At 43.4% G+C, this 21,392-nt stretch overlaps 13 pseudogenes; all 13 read right to left on the bottom strand.

Annotated features, from left to right (window-relative positions):
* Positions 1-145: 145 nt before the first annotated feature.
* LOC130330097 (U2 spliceosomal RNA) lies at positions 146-409 on the bottom strand (annotated as a pseudogene).
* Positions 410-1,869: 1,460 nt separating this feature from the next.
* Positions 1,870-2,133, bottom strand: LOC130330229 (U2 spliceosomal RNA; annotated as a pseudogene).
* Positions 2,134-3,594: 1,461 nt separating this feature from the next.
* On the bottom strand, positions 3,595-3,858 carry LOC130330096 (U2 spliceosomal RNA; annotated as a pseudogene).
* A 1,469-nt stretch (positions 3,859-5,327) lies between these two features.
* LOC130330095 (U2 spliceosomal RNA) lies at positions 5,328-5,591 on the bottom strand (annotated as a pseudogene).
* Positions 5,592-7,054: 1,463 nt separating this feature from the next.
* LOC130330094 (U2 spliceosomal RNA) lies at positions 7,055-7,318 on the bottom strand (annotated as a pseudogene).
* Positions 7,319-8,787: 1,469 nt separating this feature from the next.
* LOC130330092 (U2 spliceosomal RNA) lies at positions 8,788-9,051 on the bottom strand (annotated as a pseudogene).
* A 1,459-nt stretch (positions 9,052-10,510) lies between these two features.
* On the bottom strand, positions 10,511-10,774 carry LOC130330091 (U2 spliceosomal RNA; annotated as a pseudogene).
* Positions 10,775-12,244: 1,470 nt separating this feature from the next.
* Positions 12,245-12,508, bottom strand: LOC130330172 (U2 spliceosomal RNA; annotated as a pseudogene).
* Positions 12,509-13,983: 1,475 nt separating this feature from the next.
* Positions 13,984-14,248, bottom strand: LOC130330193 (U2 spliceosomal RNA; annotated as a pseudogene).
* Positions 14,249-15,707: 1,459 nt separating this feature from the next.
* LOC130330178 (U2 spliceosomal RNA) lies at positions 15,708-15,973 on the bottom strand (annotated as a pseudogene).
* Positions 15,974-17,435: 1,462 nt separating this feature from the next.
* Positions 17,436-17,699, bottom strand: LOC130330090 (U2 spliceosomal RNA; annotated as a pseudogene).
* A 1,467-nt stretch (positions 17,700-19,166) lies between these two features.
* LOC130330155 (U2 spliceosomal RNA) lies at positions 19,167-19,430 on the bottom strand (annotated as a pseudogene).
* Positions 19,431-20,886: 1,456 nt separating this feature from the next.
* Positions 20,887-21,150, bottom strand: LOC130330089 (U2 spliceosomal RNA; annotated as a pseudogene).
* Between the last annotated feature and the right edge of the window lie 242 nt (positions 21,151-21,392).

Raw genomic sequence — 21,392 nt, 5'->3', positions numbered from 1 at the left:
GTGCAAACATGGTCATTAAAACGCTAAATGAATAGACGTTCATAAACCAGTCAGTGCAACTCATCATTTTGGTCTCCAATTCTCAAACTCAAATTCTCACCCACGGAGGATTAAATGAGAATCTTTCTTGTTTAACACTGGAATGGGGTGGTGCACTGTTCACTACCCGAAGATACTGCCACATCGGGTCAATGCATAGGGCGACAGAAGCAAGCTTCCAAATCAGCTCCCTTTCTCAAAAATCCATTTAATTTATGGTCCCCAGATAGGGAACGTATGTATCAGTATGTGCTCACAAGTCACCCAAGTGCAAGTATTCACACAAAAAAAAACGTGCCTCAGGATGCGATCTGTCGCAAGATCCTTTCTTTTTTTACACTTGATCTAAGCCAAAAGGCCTAGAGGGGATAACCGGGAAAGGGGTGGACCCAACCATGTCCCCTTCATGAGCACTCACATTACTCATAGGAATGGAAGGAAGGCTGGCAGCCAACCAGCCTCCCATACACTCTCTGGGTGGGTGGCAGTCAGCCACCCATACATACATACAGCACAGGCTAAACCCACATCATCACTTAAAAAAAGGACAGGCGACCATTGCACTCTGATGGAGCATTTAGCAATGCAATCCATAGCCTGGCTTTTGCCTGAACCCCCATCACTCCTCCTCTTGCATATAAGACAATATTTCAGATCTGCATATGAAAACAACACGCCTACCTTTGTTGCACATAGCTGCCTGCCTGTCTCTAGTTACCCCACTGGCTGTAGCTGCGTCCCTTCCGACATGGAATAACACCAACTGTAACGATAAACTGAAAATTAACAGTATAAACCTGCATCATTTTGGACTCTGGTATTTGCTGAATCCGGGTGACCTGACAATCGATGGTGGTGCCGCTGGTGATTCTGGCCTTCTTGGAATCTGTTGGGCCTATGTGTTAGCTCACACATCACTTGGGTATCCATGGTAACTACCACAACATGGTCATCTGCAGTTTACATCTAGCCCGTGGCATTGAATGGCATTTTAAAAGTGCTAAGGGTCCTGGTGCAATAATCCTCCCATGAGGATCAGCCTCAACGGCTTTGTAGATTGCACTCATGTCAGCAACTCCATATACATTTTTTTTTCTTCATGCTTCTTTCTTCATCCTTTTTTCTTTCTGTCATTCAGACTTTCATTCATTCGATCTCTCTCACTCACTTGCTTTAACTCATTTGTTCTCACTCACTCACTCACTCACTCAATCACTCACTCATTCACTCTCACTCACTCTCATTCTCTCACTCACTCGCTCACTAAGTCAGTCTCTCTCTCTCTCTCTCTTTTTCTTTTTATATATATTTTTTTCCATCTTCTTCTTCTTCTTCTTCAGACCCTGTCATAGCACTAATGCCTTTCCAATACCACCAGCAGATGGAGACACTCCATTGCAACATTGGTTGTGAGCAGCAGTTTCTAAAAACAAATGCCTCATGGCGGATTTCCCATCCATCAATGGATGGTAAATTTTGTTTTTATCATTCACTGACCACAGAAACCAATGCATGGTCAAGCAACAGCAATGACACACCCTTGTGTATAGGCATGAGACCCTCATGTCATTTAACAGGATTCAGCACCACCCACAAGACAGCTACCTGTCATGTCATGTCAAACCTGCACAGGTGTGCTAGATTATTATTATTTAGTTTTATTTTATTTTTTTACACCAATCAGTGTGCAAACATGGTCATTAAAACGCTAAATGAATAGACGTTCATAAACCAGTCAGTGCAACTCATCATTTTGGTCTCCAATTCTCAAACTCAAATTCTCACCCACGGAGGATTAAATGAGAATCTTTCTTGTTTAACACTGGAATGGGGTGGTGCACTGTTCACTACCCGAAGATACTGCCACATCGGGTCAATGCATAGGGCGACAGAAGCAAGCTTCCAAATCAGCTCCCTTTCTCAAAAATCCATTTAATTTATGGTCCCCAGATAGGGAACGTATGTATCAGTATGTGCTCACAAGTCACCCAAGTGCAAGTATTCACACAAAAAAAAACGTGCCTCAGGATGCGATCTGTCGCAAGATACTTTCTTTTTTTACACTTGATCTAAGCCAAAAGGCCTAGAGGGGATAACCGGGAAAGGGGTGGACCCAACCATGTCCCCTTCATGAGCACTCACATTACTCATAGGAATGGAAGGAAGGCTGGCAGCCAACCAGCCTCCCATACACTTTCTGGGTGGGTGGCAGTCAGCCACCCATACATACATACAGCACAGGCTAAACCCACATCATCACTTAAAAAAAGGACAGGCGACCATTGCACTCTGATGGAGCATTTAGCAATGCAATCCATAACCTGGCTTTTGCCTGAACCCCCATCACTCCTCCTCTTGCATATAAGACAATATTTCAGATCTGCATATGAAAACAACACACCTACCTTTGTTGCACATAGCTGCCTGCCTGTCTCTAGTTACCCCACTGGCTGTAGCTGCGTCCCTTCCGACATGGAATAACACCAACTGTAACGATAAACTGAAAATTAACAGTATAAACCTGCATCATTTTGGACTCTGGTATTTGCTGAATCCGGGTGACCTGACAATCGATGGTGGTGCCGCTGGTGATTCTGGCCTTCTTGGAATCTGTTGGGCCTATGTGTTAGCTCACACATCACTTGGGTATCCATGGTAACTACCACAACATGGTCATCTGCAGTTTACATCTAGCCCGTGGCATTGAATGGCATTTTAAAAGTGCTAAGGGTCCTGGTGCAATAATCCTCCCATGAGGATCAGCCTCAACGGTTTTGTAGATTGCACTCATGTCAGCAACTCCATATACATTTTTTTTTCTTCATGCTTCTTTCTTCATCCTTTTTTCTTTCTGTCATTCAGACTTTCATTCATTCGATCTCTCTCACTCACTTGCTTTAACTCATTTGTTCTCACTCACTCACTCACTCACTCAATCAATCACTCACTCATTCACTCTCACTCACTCTCACTCTCTCACTCACTCGCTCACTAAGTCAGTCTCTCTCTCTCTCTCTCTTTTTCTTTTTATATATATTTTTTTCCGTCTTCTTCTTCTTCTTCAGACCCTGTCATAGCACTAATGCCTTTCCAATACCACCAGCAGATGGAGACACTCCATTGCAACATTGGTTGTGAGCAGCAGTTTCTAAAAACAAATGCCTCATGGCGGATTTCCCATCCATCAATGGATGGTAAATTTTGTTTTTATCATTCACTGACCACAGAAACCAATGCATGGTCAAGCAACAGCAATGACACACCCTTGTGTATAGGCATGAGACCCTCATGTCATTTAACAGGATTCAGCACCACCCACAAGACAGCTACCTGTCATGTCATGTCAAACCTGCACAGGTGTGCTAGATTATTATTATTTAGTTTTATTTTATTTTTTTACACCAATCAGTGTGCAAACATGGTCATTAAAACGCTAAATGAATAGACGTTCATAAACCAGTCAGTGCAACTCATCATTTTGGTCTCCAATTCTCAAACTCAAATTCTCACCCACGGAGGATTAAATGAGAATCTTTCTTGTTTAACACTGGAATGGGGTGGTGCACTGTTCACTACCCGAAGATACTGCCACATCGGGTCAATGCATAGGGCGACAGAAGCAAGCTTCCAAATCAGCTCCCTTTCTCAAAAATCCATTTAATTTATGGTCCCCAGATAGGGAACGTATGTATCAGTATGTGCTCACAAGTCACCCAAGTGCAAGTATTCACACAAAAAAAAACGTGCCTCAGGATGCGATCTGTCGCAAGATCCTTTCTTTTTTTACACTTGATCTAAGCCAAAAGGCCTAGAGGGGATAACCGGGAAAGGGGTGGACCCAACCATGTCCCCTTCATGAGCACTCACATTACTCATAGGAATGGAAGGAAGGCTGGCAGCCAACCAGCCTCCCATACACTTTCTCGGTGGGTGGCAGTCAGCCACCCATACATACATACAGCACAGGCTAAACCCACATCATCACTTAAAAAAAGGACAGGCGACCATTGCACTCTGATGGAGCATTTAGCAATGCAATCCATAGCCTGGCTTTTGCCTGAACCCCCATCACTCCTCCTCTTGCATATAAGACAATATTTCAGATCTGCATATGAAAACAACACGCCTACCTTTGTTGCACATAGCTGCCTGCCTGTCTCTAGTTACCCCACTGGCTGTAGCTGCGTCCCTTCCGACATGGAATAACACCAACTGTAACGATAAACTGAAAATTAACAGTATAAACCTGCATCATTTTGGACTCTGGTATTTGCTGAATCCGGGTGACCTGACAATCGATGGTGGTGCCGCTGGTGATTCTGGCCTTCTTGGAATCTGTTGGGCCTATGTGTTAGCTCACACATCACTTGGGTATCCATGGTAACTACCACAACATGGTCATCTGCAGTTTACATCTAGCCCGTGGCATTGAATGGCATTTTAAAAGTGCTAAGGGTCCTGGTGCAATAATCCTCCCATGAGGATCAGCCTCAACGGCTTTGTAGATTGCACTCATGTCAGCAACTCCATATACATTTTTTTTTCTTCATGCTTCTTTCTTCATCCTTTTTTCTTTCTGTCATTCAGACTTTCATTCATTCGATCTCTCTCACTCACTTGCTTTAACTCATTTGTTCTCACTCACTCACTCACTCACTCAATCACTCACTCATTCACTCTCACTCACTCTCACTCTCTCACTCACTCGCTCACTAAGTCAGTCTCTCTCTCTCTCTCTCTTTTTCTTTTTATATATATTTTTTTCCGTCTTCTTCTTCTTCTTCTTCTTCTTCTTCAGACCCTGTCATAGCACTAATGCCTTTCCAATACCACCAGCAGATGGAGACACTCCATTGCAACATTGGTTGTGAGCAGCAGTTTCTAAAAACAAATGCCTCATGGCGGATTTCCCATCCATCAATGGATGGTAAATTTTGTTTTTATCATTCACTGACCACAGAAACCAATGCATGGTCAAGCAACAGCAATGACACACCCTTGTGTATAGGCATGAGACCCTCATGTCATTTAACAGGATTCAGCACCACCCACAAGACAGCTACCTGTCATGTCATGTCAAACCTGCACAGGTGTGCTAGATTATTATTATTTAGTTTTATTTTATTTTTTTACACCAATCAGTGTGCAAACATGGTCATTAAAACGCTAAATGAATAGACGTTCATAAACCAGTCAGTGCAACTCATCATTTTGGTCTCCAATTCTCAAACTCAAATTCTCACCCACGGAGGATTAAATGAGAATCTTTCTTGTTTAACACTGGAATGGGGTGGTGCACTGTTCACTACCCGAAGATACTGCCACATCGGGTCAATGCATAGGGCGACAGAAGCAAGCTTCCAAATCAGCTCCCTTTCTCAAAAATCCATTTAATTTATGGTCCCCAGATAGGGAACGTATGTATCAGTATGTGCTCACAAGTCACCCAAGTGCAAGTATTCACACAAAAAAAAACGTGCCTCAGGATGCGATCTGTCGCAAGATCCTTTCTTTTTTTACACTTGATCTAAGCCAAAAGGCCTAGAGGGGATAACCGGGAAAGGGGTGGACCCAACCATGTCCCCTTCATGAGCACTCACATTACTCATAGGAATGGAAGGAAGGCTGGCAGCCAACCAGCCTCCCATACACTTTCTGGGTGGGTGGCAGTCAGCCACCCATACATACATACAGCACAGGCTAAACCCACATCATCACTTAAAAAAAGGACAGGCGACCATTGCACTCTGATGGAGCATTTAGCAATGCAATCCATAGCCTGGCTTTTGCCTGAACCCCCATCACTCCTCCTCTTGCATATAAGACAATATTTCAGATCTGCATATGAAAACAACACGCCTACCTTTGTTGCACATAGCTGCCTGCCTGTCTCTAGTTACCCCACTGGCTGTAGCTGCGTCCCTTCCGACATGGAATAACACCAACTGTAACGATAAACTGAAAATTAACAGTATAAACCTGCATCATTTTGGACTCTGGTATTTGCTGAATCCGGGTGACCTGACAATCGATGGTGGTGCCGCTGGTGATTCTGGCCTTCTTGGAATCTGTTGGGCCTATGTGTTAGCTCACACATCACTTGGGTATCCATGGTAACTACCACAACATGGTCATCTGCAGTTTACATCTAGCCCGTGGCATTGAATGGCATTTTAAAAGTGCTAAGGGTCCTGGTGCAATAATCCTCCCATGAGGATCAGCCTCAACGGCTTTGTAGATTGCACTCATGTCAGCAACTCCATATACATTTTTTTTTCTTCATGCTTCTTTCTTCATCCTTTTTTCTTTCTGTCATTCAGACTTTCATTCATTCGATCTCTCTCACTCACTTGCTTTAACTCATTTGTTCTCACTCACTCACTCACTCAATCACTCACTCACTCATTCACTTTCACTCACTCTCACTCTCTCACTCACTCGCTCACTAAGTCAGTCTCTCTCTCTCTCTCTCTTTTTCTTTTTATATATATTTTTTTCCGTCTTCTTCTTCTTTTTCTTCTTCAGACCCTGTCATAGCACTAATGCCTTTCCAATACCACCAGCAGATGGAGACACTCCATTGCAACATTGGTTGTGAGCAGCAGTTTCTAAAAACAAATGCCTCATGGCGGATTTCCCATCCATCAATGGATGGTAAATTTTGTTTTTATCATTCACTGACCACAGAAACCAATGCATGGTCAAGCAACAGCAATGACACACCCTTGTGTATAGGCATGAGACCCTCATGTCATTTAACAGGATTCAGCACCACCCACAAGACAGCTACCTGTCATGTCATGTCAAACCTGCACAGGTGTGCTAGATTATTATTATTTAGTTTTATTTTATTTTTTTACACCAATCAGTGTGCAAACATGGTCATTAAAACGCTAAATGAATAGACGTTCATAAACCAGTCAGTGCAACTCATCATTTTGGTCTCCAATTCTCAAACTCAAATTCTCACCCACGGAGGATTAAATGAGAATCTTTCTTGTTTAACACTGGAATGGGGTGGTGCACTGTTCACTACCCGAAGATACTGCCACATCGGGTCAATGCATAGGGCGACAGAAGCAAGCTTCCAAATCAGCTCCCTTTCTCAAAAATCCATTTAATTTATGGTCCCCAGATAGGGAACGTATGTATCAGTATGTGCTCACAAGTCACCCAAGTGCAAGTATTCACACAAAAAAAAACGTGCCTCAGGATGCGATCTGTCGCAAGATCCTTTCTTTTTTTACACTTGATCTAAGCCAAAAGGCCTAGAGGGGATAACCGGGAAAGGGGTGGACCCAACCATGTCCCCTTCATGAGCACTCACATTACTCATAGGAATGGAAGGAAGGCTGGCAGCCAACCAGCCTCCCATACACTTTCTCGGTGGGTGGCAGTCAGCCACCCATACATACATACAGCACAGGCTAAACCCACATCATCACTTAAAAAAAGGACAGGCGACCATTGCACTCTGATGGAGCATTTAGCAATGCAATCCATAGCCTGGCTTTTGCCTGAACCCCCATCACTCCTCCTCTTGCATATAAGACAATATTTCAGATCTGCATATGAAAACAACACGCCTACCTTTGTTGCACATAGCTGCCTGCCTGTCTCTAGTTACCCCACTGGCTGTAGCTGCGTCCCTTCCGACATGGAATAACACCAACTGTAACGATAAACTGAAAATTAACAGTATAAACCTGCATAATTTTGGACTCTGGTATTTGCTGAATCCGGGTGACCTGACAATCGATGGTGGTGCCGCTGGTGATTCTGGCCTTCTTGGAATCTGTTGGGCCTATGTGTTAGCTCACACATCACTTGGGTATCCATGGTAACTACCACAACATGGTCATCTGCAGTTTACATCTAGCCCGTGGCATTGAATGGCATTTTAAAAGTGCTAAGGGTCCTGGTGCAATAATCCTCCCATGAGGATCAGCCTCAACGGCTTTGTAGATTGCACTCATGTCAGCAACTCCATATACATTTTTTTTTCTTCATGCTTCTTTCTTCATCCTTTTTTCTTTCTGTCATTCAGACTTTCATTCATTCGATCTCTCTCACTCACTTGCTTTAACTCATTTGTTCTCACTCACTCACTCACTCACTCAATCACTCACTCATTCACTCTCACTCACTCTCACTCTCTCACTCACTCGCTCACTAAGTCAGTCTCTCTCTCTCTCTCTCTTTTTCTTTTTATATATATTTTTTTCCGTCTTCTTCTTCTTCTTCTTCTTCTTCTTCAGACCCTGTCATAGCACTAATGCCTTTCCAATACCACCAGCAGATGGAGACACTCCATTGCAACATTGGTTGTGAGCAGCAGTTTCTAAAAACAAATGCCTCATGGCGGATTTCCCATCCATCAATGGATGGTAAATTTTGTTTTTATCATTCACTGACCACAGAAACCAATGCATGGTCAAGCAACAGCAATGACACACCCTTGTGTATAGGCATGAGACCCTCATGTCATTTAACAGGATTCAGCACCACCCACAAGACAGCTACCTGTCATGTCATGTCAAACCTGCACAGGTGTGCTAGATTATTATTATTTAGTTTTATTTTATTTTTTTACACCAATCAGTGTGCAAACATGGTCATTAAAACGCTAAATGAATAGACGTTCATAAACCAGTCAGTGCAACTCATCATTTTGGTCTCCAATTCTCAAACTCAAATTCTCACCCACGGAGGATTAAATGAGAATCTTTCTTGTTTAACACTGGAATGGGGTGGTGCACTGTTCACTACCCGAAGATACTGCCACATCGGGTCAATGCATAGGGCGACAGAAGCAAGCTTCCAAATCAGCTCCCTTTCTCAAAAATCCATTTAATTTATGGTCCCCAGATAGGGAACGTATGTATCAGTATGTGCTCACAAGTCACCCAAGTGCAAGTATTCACACAAAAAAAAACGTGCCTCAGGATGCGATCTGTCGCAAGATCCTTTCTTTTTTTACACTTGATCTAAGCCAAAAGGCCTAGAGGGGATAACCGGGAAAGGGGTGGACCCAACCATGTCCCCTTCATGAGCACTCACATTACTCATAGGAATGGAAGGAAGGCTGGCAGCCAACCAGCCTCCCATACACTTTCTGGGTGGGTGGCAGTCAGCCACCCATACATACATACAGCACAGGCTAAACCCACATCATCACTTAAAAAAAGGACAGGCGACCATTGCACTCTGATGGAGCATTTAGCAATGCAATCCATAGCCTGGCTTTTGCCTGAACCCCCATCACTCCTCCTCTTGCATATAAGACAATATTTCAGATCTGCATATGAAAACAACACGCCTACCTTTGTTGCACATAGCTGCCTGCCTGTCTCTAGTTACCCCACTGGCTGTAGCTGCGTCCCTTCCGACATGGAATAACACCAACTGTAACGATAAACTGAAAATTAACAGTATAAACCTGCATCATTTTGGACTCTGGTATTTGCTGAATCCGGGTGACCTGACAATCGATGGTGGTGCCGCTGGTGATTCTGGCCTTCTTGGAATCTGTTGGGCCTATGTGTTAGCTCACACATCACTTGGGTATCCATGGTAACTACCACAACATGGTCATCTGCAGTTTACATCTAGCCCGTGGCATTGAATGGCATTTTAAAAGTGCTAAGGGTCCTGGTGCAATAATCCTCCCATGAGGATCAGCCTCAACGGCTTTGTAGATTGCACTCATGTCAGCAACTCCATATACATTTTTTTTTCTTCATGCTTCTTTCTTCATCCTTTTTTCTTTCTGTCATTCAGACTTTCATTCATTCGATCTCTCTCACTCACTTGCTTTAACTCATTTGTTCTCACTCACTCACTCACTCACTCACTCACTCATTCACTTTCACTCACTCTCACTCTCTCACTCACTCGCTCACTAAGTCAGTCTCTCTCTCTCTCTCTCTTTTTCTTTTTATATATATTTTTTTCCGTCTTCTTCTTCTTTTTCTTCTTCAGACCCTGTCATAGCACTAATGCCTTTCCAATACCACCAGCAGATGGAGACACTCCATTGCAACATTGGTTGTGAGCAGCAGTTTCTAAAAACAAATGCCTCATGGCGGATTTCCCATCCATCAATGGATGGTAAATTTTGTTTTTATCATTCACTGACCACAGAAACCAATGCATGGTCAAGCAACAGCAATGACACACCCTTGTGTATAGGCATGAGACCCTCATGTCATTTAACAGGATTCAGCACCACCCACAAGACAGCTACCTGTCATGTCATGTCAAACCTGCACAGGTGTGCTAGATTATTATTATTTAGTTTTATTTTATTTTTTTACACCAATCAGTGTGCAAACATGGTCATTAAAACGCTAAATGAATAGACGTTCATAAACCAGTCAGTGCAACTCATCATTTTGGTCTCCAATTCTCAAACTCAAATTCTCACCCACGGAGGATTAAATGAGAATCTTTCTTGTTTAACACTGGAATGGGGTGGTGCACTGTTCACTACCCGAAGATACTGCCACATCGGGTCAATGCATAGGGCGACAGAAGCAAGCTTCCAAATCAGCTCCCTTTCTCAAAAATCCATTTAATTTATGGTCCCCAGATAGGGAACGTATGTATCAGTATGTGCTCACAAGTCACCCAAGTGCAAGTATTCACACAAAAAAAAACGTGCCTCAGGATGCGATCTGTCGCAAGATCCTTTCTTTTTTTACACTTGATCTAAGCCAAAAGGCCTAGAGGGGATAACCGGGAAAGGGGTGGACCCAACCATGTCCCCTTCATGAGCACTCACATTACTCATAGGAATGGAAGGAAGGCTGGCAGCCAACCAGCCTCCCATACACTTTCTCGGTGGGTGGCAGTCAGCCACCCATACATACATACAGCACAGGCTAAACCCACATCATCACTTAAAAAAAGGACAGGCGACCATTGCACTCTGATGGAGCATTTAGCAATGCAATCCATAGCCTGGCTTTTGCCTGAACCCCCATCACTCCTCCTCTTGCATATAAGACAATATTTCAGATCTGCATATGAAAACAACACGCCTACCTTTGTTGCACATAGCTGCCTGCCTGTCTCTAGTTACCCCACTGGCTGTAGCTGCGTCCCTTCCGACATGGAATAACACCAACTGTAACGATAAACTGAAAATTAACAGTATAAACCTGCATAATTTTGGACTCTGGTATTTGCTGAATCCGGGTGACCTGACAATCGATGGTGGTGCCGCTGGTGATTCTGGCCTTCTTGGAATCTGTTGGGCCTATGTGTTAGCTCACACATCACTTGGGTATCCATGGTAACTACCACAACATGGTCATCTGCAGTTTACATCTAGCCCGTGGCATTGAATGGCATTTTAAAAGTGCTAAGGGTCCTGGTGCAATAATCCTCCCATGAGGATCAGCCTCAACGGCTTTGTAGATTGCACTCATGTCAGCAACTCCATATACATTTTTTTTTCTTCATGCTTCTTTCTTCATCCTTTTTTCTTTCTGTCATTCAGACTTTCATTCATTCGATCTCTCTCACTCACTTGCTTTAACTCATTTGTTCTCACTCACTCACTCACTCACTCAATCACTCACTCACTCATTCACTTTCACTCACTCTCACTCTCTCACTCACTCGCTCACTAAGTCAGTCTCTCTCTCTCTCTCTCTTTTTCTTTTTATATATATTTTTTTCCGTCTTCTTCTTCTTCTTCTTCTTCTTCAGACCCTGTCATAGCACTAATGCCTTTCCAATACCACCAGCAGATGGAGACACTCCATTGCAACATTGGTTGTGAGCAGCAGTTTCTAAAAACAAATGCCTCATGGCGGATTTCCCATCCATCAATGGATGGTAAATTTTGTTTTTATCATTCACTGACCACAGAAACCAATGCATGGTCAAGCAACAGCAATGACACACCCTTGTGTATAAGCATGAGACCCTCATGTCATTTAACAGGATTCAGCACCACCCACAAGACAGCTACCTGTCATGTCATGTCAAACCTGCACAGGTGTGCTAGATTATTATTATTTAGTTTTATTTTATTTTTTTACACCAATCAGTGTGCAAACATGGTCATTAAAACGCTAAATGAATAGACGTTCATAAACCAGTCAGTGCAACTCATCATTTTGGTCTCCAATTCTCAAACTCAAATTCTCACCCACGGAGGATTAAATGAGAATCTTTCTTGTTTAACACTGGAATGGGGTGGTGCACTGTTCACTACCCGAAGATACTGCCACATCGGGTCAATGCATAGGGCGACAGAAGCAAGCTTCCAAATCAGCTCCCTTTCTCAAAAATCCATTTAATTTATGGTCCCCAGATAGGGAACATATGTATCAGTATGTGCTCACAAGTCACCCAAGTGCAAGTATTCACACAAAAAAAAACGTGCCTCAGGATGCGATCTGTCGCAAGATCCTTTCTTTTTTTACACTTGATCTAAGCCAAAAGGCCTAGAGGGGATAACCGGGAAAGGGGTGGACCCAACCATGTCCCCTTCATGAGCACTCACATTACTCATAGGAATGGAAGGAAGGCTGGCAGCCAACCAGCCTCCCATACACTTTCTGGGTGGGTGGCAGTCAGCCACCCATACATACATACATCACAGGCTAAACCCACATCATCACTTAAAAAAAGGACAGGCGACCATTGCACTCTGATGGAGCATTTAGCAATGCAATCCATAGCCTGGCTTTTGCCTGAACCCCCATCACTCCTCCTCTTGCATATAAGACAATATTTCAGATCTGCATATGAAAACAACACGCCTACCTTTGTTGCACATAGCTGCCTGCCTGTCTCTAGTTACCCCACTGGCTGTAGCTGCGTCCCTTCCGACATGGAATAACACCAACTGTAACGATAAACTGAAAATTAACAGTATAAACCTGCATCATTTTGGACTCTGGTATTTGCTGAATCCGGGTGACCTGACAATCGATGGTGGTGCTGCTGGTGATTCTGGCCTTCTTGGAATCTGTTGGGCCTATGTGTTAGCTCACACATCACTTGGGTATCCATGGTAACTACCACAACATGGTCATCTGCAGTTTACATCTAGCCCGTGGCATTGAATGGCATTTTAAAAGTGCTAAGGGTCCTGGTGCAATAATCCTCCCATGAGGATCAGCCTCAATGGCTTTGTAGATTGCACTCATGTCAGCAACTCCATATACATTTTTTTTTCTTCATGCTTCTTTCTTCATCCTTTTTTCTTTCTGTCATTCAGACTTTCATTCATTCGATCTCTCTCACTCACTTGCTTTAACTCATTTGTTCTCACTCACTCACTCACTCAATCACTCACTCACTCATTCACTCTCACTCACTCTCACTCTCTCACTCACTCGCTCACTAAGTCAGTCTCTCTCTCTCTCTCTCTCTCTCTTTTTCTTTTTATATATATTTTTTTCCGTCTTCTTCTTCTTCTTCTTCTTCTTCTTCAGACCCTGTCATAGCACTAATGCCTTTCCAATACCACCAGCAGATGGAGACACTCCATTGCAACATTGGTTGTGAGCAGCAGTTTCTAAAAACAAATGCCTCATGGCGGATTTCCCATCCATCAATGGATGGTAAATTTTGTTTTTATCATTCACTGACCACAGAAACCAATGCATGGTCAAGCAACAGCGATGGCACACCCTTGTGTATAGGCATGAGACCCTCATGTCATTTAACAGGATTCAGCACCACCCACAAGACAGCTACCTGTCATGTCATGTCAAACCTGCACAGGTGTGCTAGATTATTATTATTTAGTTTTATTTTATTTTTTTACACCAATCAGTGTGCAAACATGGTCATTAAAACGCTAAATGAATAGACGTTCATAAACCAGTCAGTGCAACTCATCATTTTGGTCTCCAATTCTCAAACTCAAATTCTCACCCACGGAGGATTAAATGAGAATCTTTCTTGTTTAACACTGGAATGGGGTGGTGCACTGTTCACTACCCGAAGATACTGCCACATCGGGTCAATGCATAGGGCGACAGAAGCAAGCTTCCAAATCAGCTCCCTTTCTCAAAAATCCATTTAATTTATGGTCCCCAGATAGGGAACGTATGTATCAGTATGTGCTCACAAGTCACCCAAGTGCAAGTATTCACACAAAAAAAAACGTGCCTCAGGATGCGATCTGTCGCAAGATCCTTTCTTTTTTTTACACTTGATCTAAGCCAAAAGGCCTAGAGGGGATAACCGGGAAAGGGGTGGACCCAACCATGTCCCCTTCATGAGCACTCACATTACTCATAGGAATGGAAGGAAGGCTGGCAGCCAACCAGCCTCCCATACACTTTCTGGGTGGGTGGCAGTCAGCCACCCATACATACATACAGCACAGGCTAAACCCACATCATCACTTAAAAAAAGGACAGGCGACCATTGCACTCTGATGGAGCATTTAGCAATGCAATCCATAGCCTGGCTTTTGCCTGAACCCCCATCACTCCTCCTCTTGCATATAAGACAATATTTCAGATCTGCATATGAAAACAACACGCCTACCTTTGTTGCACATAGCTGCCTGCCTGTCTCTAGTTACCCCACTGGCTGTAGCTGCGTCCCTTCCGACATGGAATAACACCAACTGTAACGATAAACTGAAAATTAACAGTATAAACCTGCATAATTTTGGACTCTGGTATTTGCTGAATCCGGGTGACCTGACAATCGATGGTGGTGCCGCTGGTGATTCTGGCCTTCTTGGAATCTGTTGGGCCTATGTGTTAGCTCACACATCACTTGGGTATCCATGGTAACTACCACAACATGGTCATCTGCAGTTTACATCTAGCCCGTGGCATTGAATGGCATTTTAAAAGTGCTAAGGGTCCTGGTGCAATAATCCTCCCATGAGGATCAGCCTCAACGGCTTTGTAGATTGCACTCATGTCAGCAACTCCATATACATTTTTTTTTCTTCATGCTTCTTTCTTCATCCTTTTTTCTTTCTGTCATTCAGACTTTCATTCATTCGATCTCTCTCACTCACTTGCTTTAACTCATTTGTTCTCACTCACTCACTCACTCACTCAATCACTCACTCACTCATTCACTCTCACTCACTCTCACTCTCTCACTCACTCGCTCACTAAGTCAGTCTCTCTCTCTCTCTCTTTTTCTTTTTATATATATTTTTTTCCGTCTTCTTCTTCTTCTTCAGACCCTGTCATAGCACTAATGCCTTTCCAATACCACCAGCAGATGGAGACACTCCATTGCAACATTGGTTGTGAGCAGCAGTTTCTAAAAACAAATGCCTCATGGCGGATTTCCCATCCATCAATGGATGGTAAATTTTGTTTTTATCATTCACTGACCACAGAAACCAATGCATGGTCAAGCAACAGCAATGACACACCCTTGTGTATAGGCATGAGACCCTCATGTCATTTAACAGGATTCAGCACCACCCACAAGACAGCTACCTGTCATGTCATGTCAAACCTGCACAGGTGTGCTAGATTATTATTATTTAGTTTTATTTTATTTTTTTACACCAATCAGTGTGCAAACATGGTCATTAAAACGCTAAATGAATAGACGTTCATAAACCAGTCAGTGCAACTCATCATTTTGGTCTCCAATTCTCAAACTCAAATTCTCACCCACGGAGGATTAAATGAGAATCTTTCTTGTTTAACACTGGAATGGGGTGGTGCACTGTTCACTACCCGAAGATACTGCCACATCGGGTCAATGCATAGGGCGACAGAAGCAAGCTTCCAAATCAGCTCCCTTTCTCAAAAATCCATTTAATTTATGGTCCCCAGATAGGGAACGTATGTATCAGTATGTGCTCACAAGTCACCCAAGTGCAAGTATTCACACAAAAAAAAAAACGTGCCTCAGGATGCGATCTGTCGCAAGATCCTTTCTTTTTTTACACTTGATCTAAGCCAAAAGGCCTAGAGGGGATAACCGGGAAAGGGGTGGACCCAACCATGTCCCCTTCATGAGCACTCACATTACTCATAGGAATGGAAGGAAGGCTGGCAGCCAACCAGCCTCCCATACACTTTCTGGGTGGGTGGCAGTCAGCCACCCATACATACATACAGCACAGGCTAAACCCACATCATCACTTAAAAAAAGGACAGGCGACCATTGCACTCTGATGGAGCATTTAGCAATGCAATCCATAGCCTGGCTTTTGCCTGAACCCCCATCACTCCTCCTCTTGCATATAAGACAATATTTCAGATCTGCATATGAAAACAACACGCCTACCTTTGTTGCACATAGCTGCCTGCCTGTCTCTAGTTACCCCACTGGCTGTAGCTGCGTCCCTTCCGACATGGAATAACACCAACTGTAACGATAAACTGAAAATTAACAGTATAAACCTGCATCATTTTGGACTCTGGTATTTGCTGAATCCGGGTGACCTGACAATCGATGGTGGTGCCGCTGGTGATTCTGGCCTTCTTGGAATCTGTTGGGCCTATGTGTTAGCTCACACATCACTTGGGTATCCATGGTAACTACCACAACATGGTCATCTGCAGTTTACATCTAGCCCGTGGCATTGAATGGCATTTTAAAAGTGTTAAGGGTCCTGGTGCAATAATCCTCCCATGAGGATCAGCCTCAACGGCTTTGTAGATTGCACTCATGTCAGCAACTCCATATACATTTTTTTTTCTTCATGCTTCTTTCTTCATCCTTTTTTCTTTCTGTCATTCAGACTTTCATTCATTCGATCTCTCTCACTCACTTGCTTTAACTCATTTGTTCTCACTCACTCACTCACTCACTCAATCACTCACTCACTCATTCACTCTCACTCACTCTCACTCTCTCACTCACTCGCTCACTAAGTCAGTCTCTCTCTCTCTCTCTCTTTTTTTTTATATATATTTTTTTCCGTCTTCTTCTTCTTCTTCTTCAGACCCTGTCATAGCACTAATGCCTTTCCAATACCACCAGCAGATGGAGACACTCCATTGCAACATTGGTTGTGAGCAGCAGTTTCTAAAAACAAATGCCTCATGGCGGATTTCCCATCCATCAATGGATGGTAAATTTTGTTTTTATCATTCACTGACCACAGAAACCAATGCATGGTCAAGCAACAGCAATGACACACCCTTGTGTATAGGCATGAGACCCTCATGTCATTTAACAGGATTCAGCACCACCCACAAGACAGCTACCTGTCATGTCATGTCAAACCTGCACAGGTGTGCTAGATTATTATTATTTAGTTTTATTTTATTTTTTTACACCAATCAGTGTGCAAACATGGTCATTAAAACGCTAAATGAATAGACGTTCATAAACCAGTCAGTGCAACTCATCATTTTGGTCTCCAATTCTCAAACTCAAATTCTCACCCACGGAGGATTAAATGAGAATCTTTCTTGTTTAACACTGGAATGGGGTGGTGCACTGTTCACTACCCGAAGATACTGCCACATCGGGTCAATGCATAGGGCGACAGAAGCAAGCTTCCAAATCAGCTCCCTTTCTCAAAAATCCATTTAATTTATGGTCCCCAGATAGGGAACGTATGTATCAGTATGTGCTCACAAGTCACCCAAGTGCAAGTATTCACACAAAAAAAAACGTGCCTCAGGATGCGATCTGTCGCAAGATCCTTTCTTTTTTTACACTTGATCTAAGCCAAAAGGCCTAGAGGGGATAACCGGGAAAGGGGTGGACCCAACCATGTCCCCTTCATGAGCACTCACATTACTCATAGGAATGGAAGGAAGGCTGGCAGCCAACCAGCCTCCCATACACTTTCTGGGTGGGTGGCAGTCAGCCACCCATACATACATACAGCACAGGCTAAACCCACATCATCACTTAAAAAAAGGACAGGCGACCATTGCACTCTGATGGAGCATTTAGCAATGCAATCCATAGCCTGGCTTTTGCCTGAACCCCCATCACTCCTCCTCTTGCATATAAGACAATATTTCAGATCTGCATATGAAAACAACACGCCTACCTTTGTTGCACATAGCTGCCTGCCTGTCTCTAGTTACCCCACTGGCTGTAGCTGCGTCCCTTCCGACATGGAATAACACCAACTGTAACGATAAACTGAAAATTAACAGTATAAACCTGCATCATTTTGGACTCTGGTATTTGCTGAATCCGGGTGACCTGACAATCGATGGTGGTGCCGCTGGTGATTCTGGCCTTCTTGGAATCTGTTGGGCCTATGTGTTAGCTCACACATCACTTGGGTATCCATGGTAACTACCACAACATGGTCATCTGCAGTTTACATCTAGCCCGTGGCATTGAATGGCATTTTAAAAGTGCTAAGGGTCCTGGTGCAATAATCCTCCCATGAGGATCAGCCTCAACGGCTTTGTAGATTGCACTCATGTCAGCAACTCCATATACATTTTTTTTTCTTCATGCTTCTTTCTTCATCCTTTTTTCTTTCTGTCATTCAGACTTTCATTCATTCGATCTCTCTCACTCACTTGCTTTAACTCATTTGTTCTCACTCACTCACTCACTCAATCACTCACTCACTCATTCACTCTCACTCACTCTCACTCTCTCACTCACTCGCTCACTAAGTCAGTCTCTCTCTCTCTCTCTCTTTTTCTTTTTCTTTATTATTTTTTTCCGTCTTCTTCTTCTTCTTCTTCTTCTTCAGACCCTGTCATAGCACTAATGCCTTTCCAATACCACCAGCAGATGGAGACACTACATTGCAACATTGGTTGTGAGCAGCAGTTTCTAAAAACAAATGCCTCATGGCGGATTTCCCATCCATCAATGGATGGTAAATTTTGTTTTTATCATTCACTGACCACAGAAACCAATGCATGGTCAAGCAACAGCAATGACACACCCTTGTGTATAGGCATGAGACCCTCATGTCATTTAACAGGATTCAGCACCACCCACAAGACAGCTACCTGTCATGTCATGTCAAACCTGCACAGGTGTGCTAGATTATTATTATTTAGTTTTATTTTATTTTTTTACACCAATCAGTGTGCAAACATGGTCATTAAAACGCTAAATGAATAGACGTTCATAAACCAGTCAGTGCAACTCATCATTTTGGTCTCCAATTCTCAAACTCAAATTCTCACCCACGGAGGATTAAATGAGAATCTTTCTTGTTTAACACTGGAATGGGGTGGTGCACTGTTCACTACCCGAAGATACTGCCACATCGGGTCAATGCATAGGGCGACAGAAGCAAGCTTCCAAATCAGCTCCCTTTCTCAAAAATCCATTTAATTTATGGTCCCCAGATAGGGAACGTATGTATCAGTATGTGCTCACAAGTCACCCAAGTGCAAGTATTCACACAAAATAAAACATGCCTCAGGATGCGATCTGTCGCAAGATCCTTTCTTTTTTTACACTTGATCTAAGCCAAAAGGCCTAGAGGGGATAACCGGGAAAGGGGTGGACCCAACCATGTCCCCTTCATGAGCACTCACATTACTCATAGGAATGGAAGGAAGGCTGGCAGCCAACCAGCCTCCCATACACTTTCTGGGTGGGTGGCAGTCAGCCACCCATACATACATACAGCACAGGCTAAACCCACATCATCACTTAAAAAAAGGACAGGCGACCATTGCACTCTGATGGAGCATTTAGCAATGCAATCCATAGCCTGGCTTTTGCCTGAACCCCCATCACTCCTCCTCTTGCATATAAGACAATATTTCAGATCTGCATATGAAAACAACACGCCTACCTTTGTTGCACATAGCTGCCTGCCTGTCTCTAGTTACCCCACTGGCTGTAGCTGCGTCCCTTCCGACATGGAATAACACCAACTGTAACGATAAACTGAAAATTAACAGTATAAACCTGCATCATTTTGGACTCTGGTATTTGCTGAATCCGGGTGACCTGACAATCGATGGTGGTGCCGCTGGTGATTCTGGCCTTCTTGGAATCTGTTGGGCCTATGTGTTAGCTCACACATCACTTGGGTATCCATAGTAACTACCACAACATGGTCATCTGCAGTTTACATCTAGCCCGTGGCATTGAATGGCATTTTAAAAGTGTTAAGGGTCCTGGTGCAATAATCCTCCCATGAGGATCAGCCTCAACGGCTTTGTAGATTGCACTCATGTCAGCAACTCCATATACATTTTTTTTTCTTCATGCTTCTTTCTTCATCCTTTTTTCTTTCTGTCATTCAGACTTTCATTCATTCGATCTCTCTCACTCACTTGCTTTAACTCATTTGTTCTCACTCACTCACTCACTCACTCAATCACTCACTCACTCATTCACTCTCACTCTCACTCTCTCACTCACTCGCTCACTAAGTCAGTCTCTCTCTCTCTCTTTTTCTTTTTATATATATTTTTTTCCGTCTTCTTCTTCTTCTTCTTCAGACCCTGTCATAGCACTAATGCCTTTCCAATACCACCAGCAGATGGAGACACTCCATTGCAACATTGGTTGTGAGCAGCAGTTTCTAAAAACAAATGCCTCATGGCGGATTTCCCATCCATCAATGGATGGTAAATTTTGTTTTTATCATTCACTGACCACAGAAACCAATGCATGGTCAAGCAACAGCAATGACACACCCTTGTGTATAGGCATGAGACCCTCATGTCATTTAACAGGATTCAGCACCACCCACAAGACAGCTACCTGTCATGTCATGTCAAACCTGCACAGGTGTGCTAGATTATTATTATTTAGTTTTATTTTATTTTTTTACACCAATCAGTGTGCAAACATGGTCATTAAAACGCTAAATGAATAGACGTTCATAAACCAGTCAGTGCAACTCATCATTTTGGTCTCCAATTCTCAAACTCAAATTCTCACCCACGGAGGATTAAATGAGAATCTTTCTTGTTTAACACTGGAATGGGGTGGTGCACTGTTCACTACCCGAAGATACTGCCACATCGGGTCAATGCATAGGGCGACAGAAGCAAGCTTCCAAATCAGCTCCCTTTCTCAAAAATCCATTTAATTTATGGTCCCCAGATAGGGAACGTATGTATCAGTATGTGCTCACAAGTCACCCAAGTGCAAGTATTCACACAAAAAAAAACGTGCCTCAGGATGCGATCTGTCGCAAGATCCTTTCTTTTTTTACACTTGATCTAAGCCAAAAGGCCTAGAGGGGATAACCGGGAAAGGGGTGGACCCAACCATGTCCCCTTCATGAGCACTCACATTACTCATAGGAATGGAAGGAAGGCTGGCAGCCAACCAGCCTCCCATACACTTTCTGGGTGGGTGGCAGTCAGCCACCCATACATACATACAGCACAGGCTAAACCCACATCATCACTTAAAAAAAGGACAGGCGACCATTGCACTCTGATGGAGCATTTAGCAATGCAATCCATAGCCTGGCTTTTGCCTGA

The sequence above is a fragment of the Hyla sarda genome, unplaced genomic scaffold, assembly GCF_029499605.1.
Source record: "Hyla sarda isolate aHylSar1 unplaced genomic scaffold, aHylSar1.hap1 scaffold_330, whole genome shotgun sequence".
NCBI lineage: Eukaryota > Metazoa > Chordata > Amphibia > Anura > Hylidae > Hyla > Hyla sarda.
Note: the sequence above shows the minus strand (reverse complement) of the source record. Positions and strands in the feature narration are given on the sequence as shown.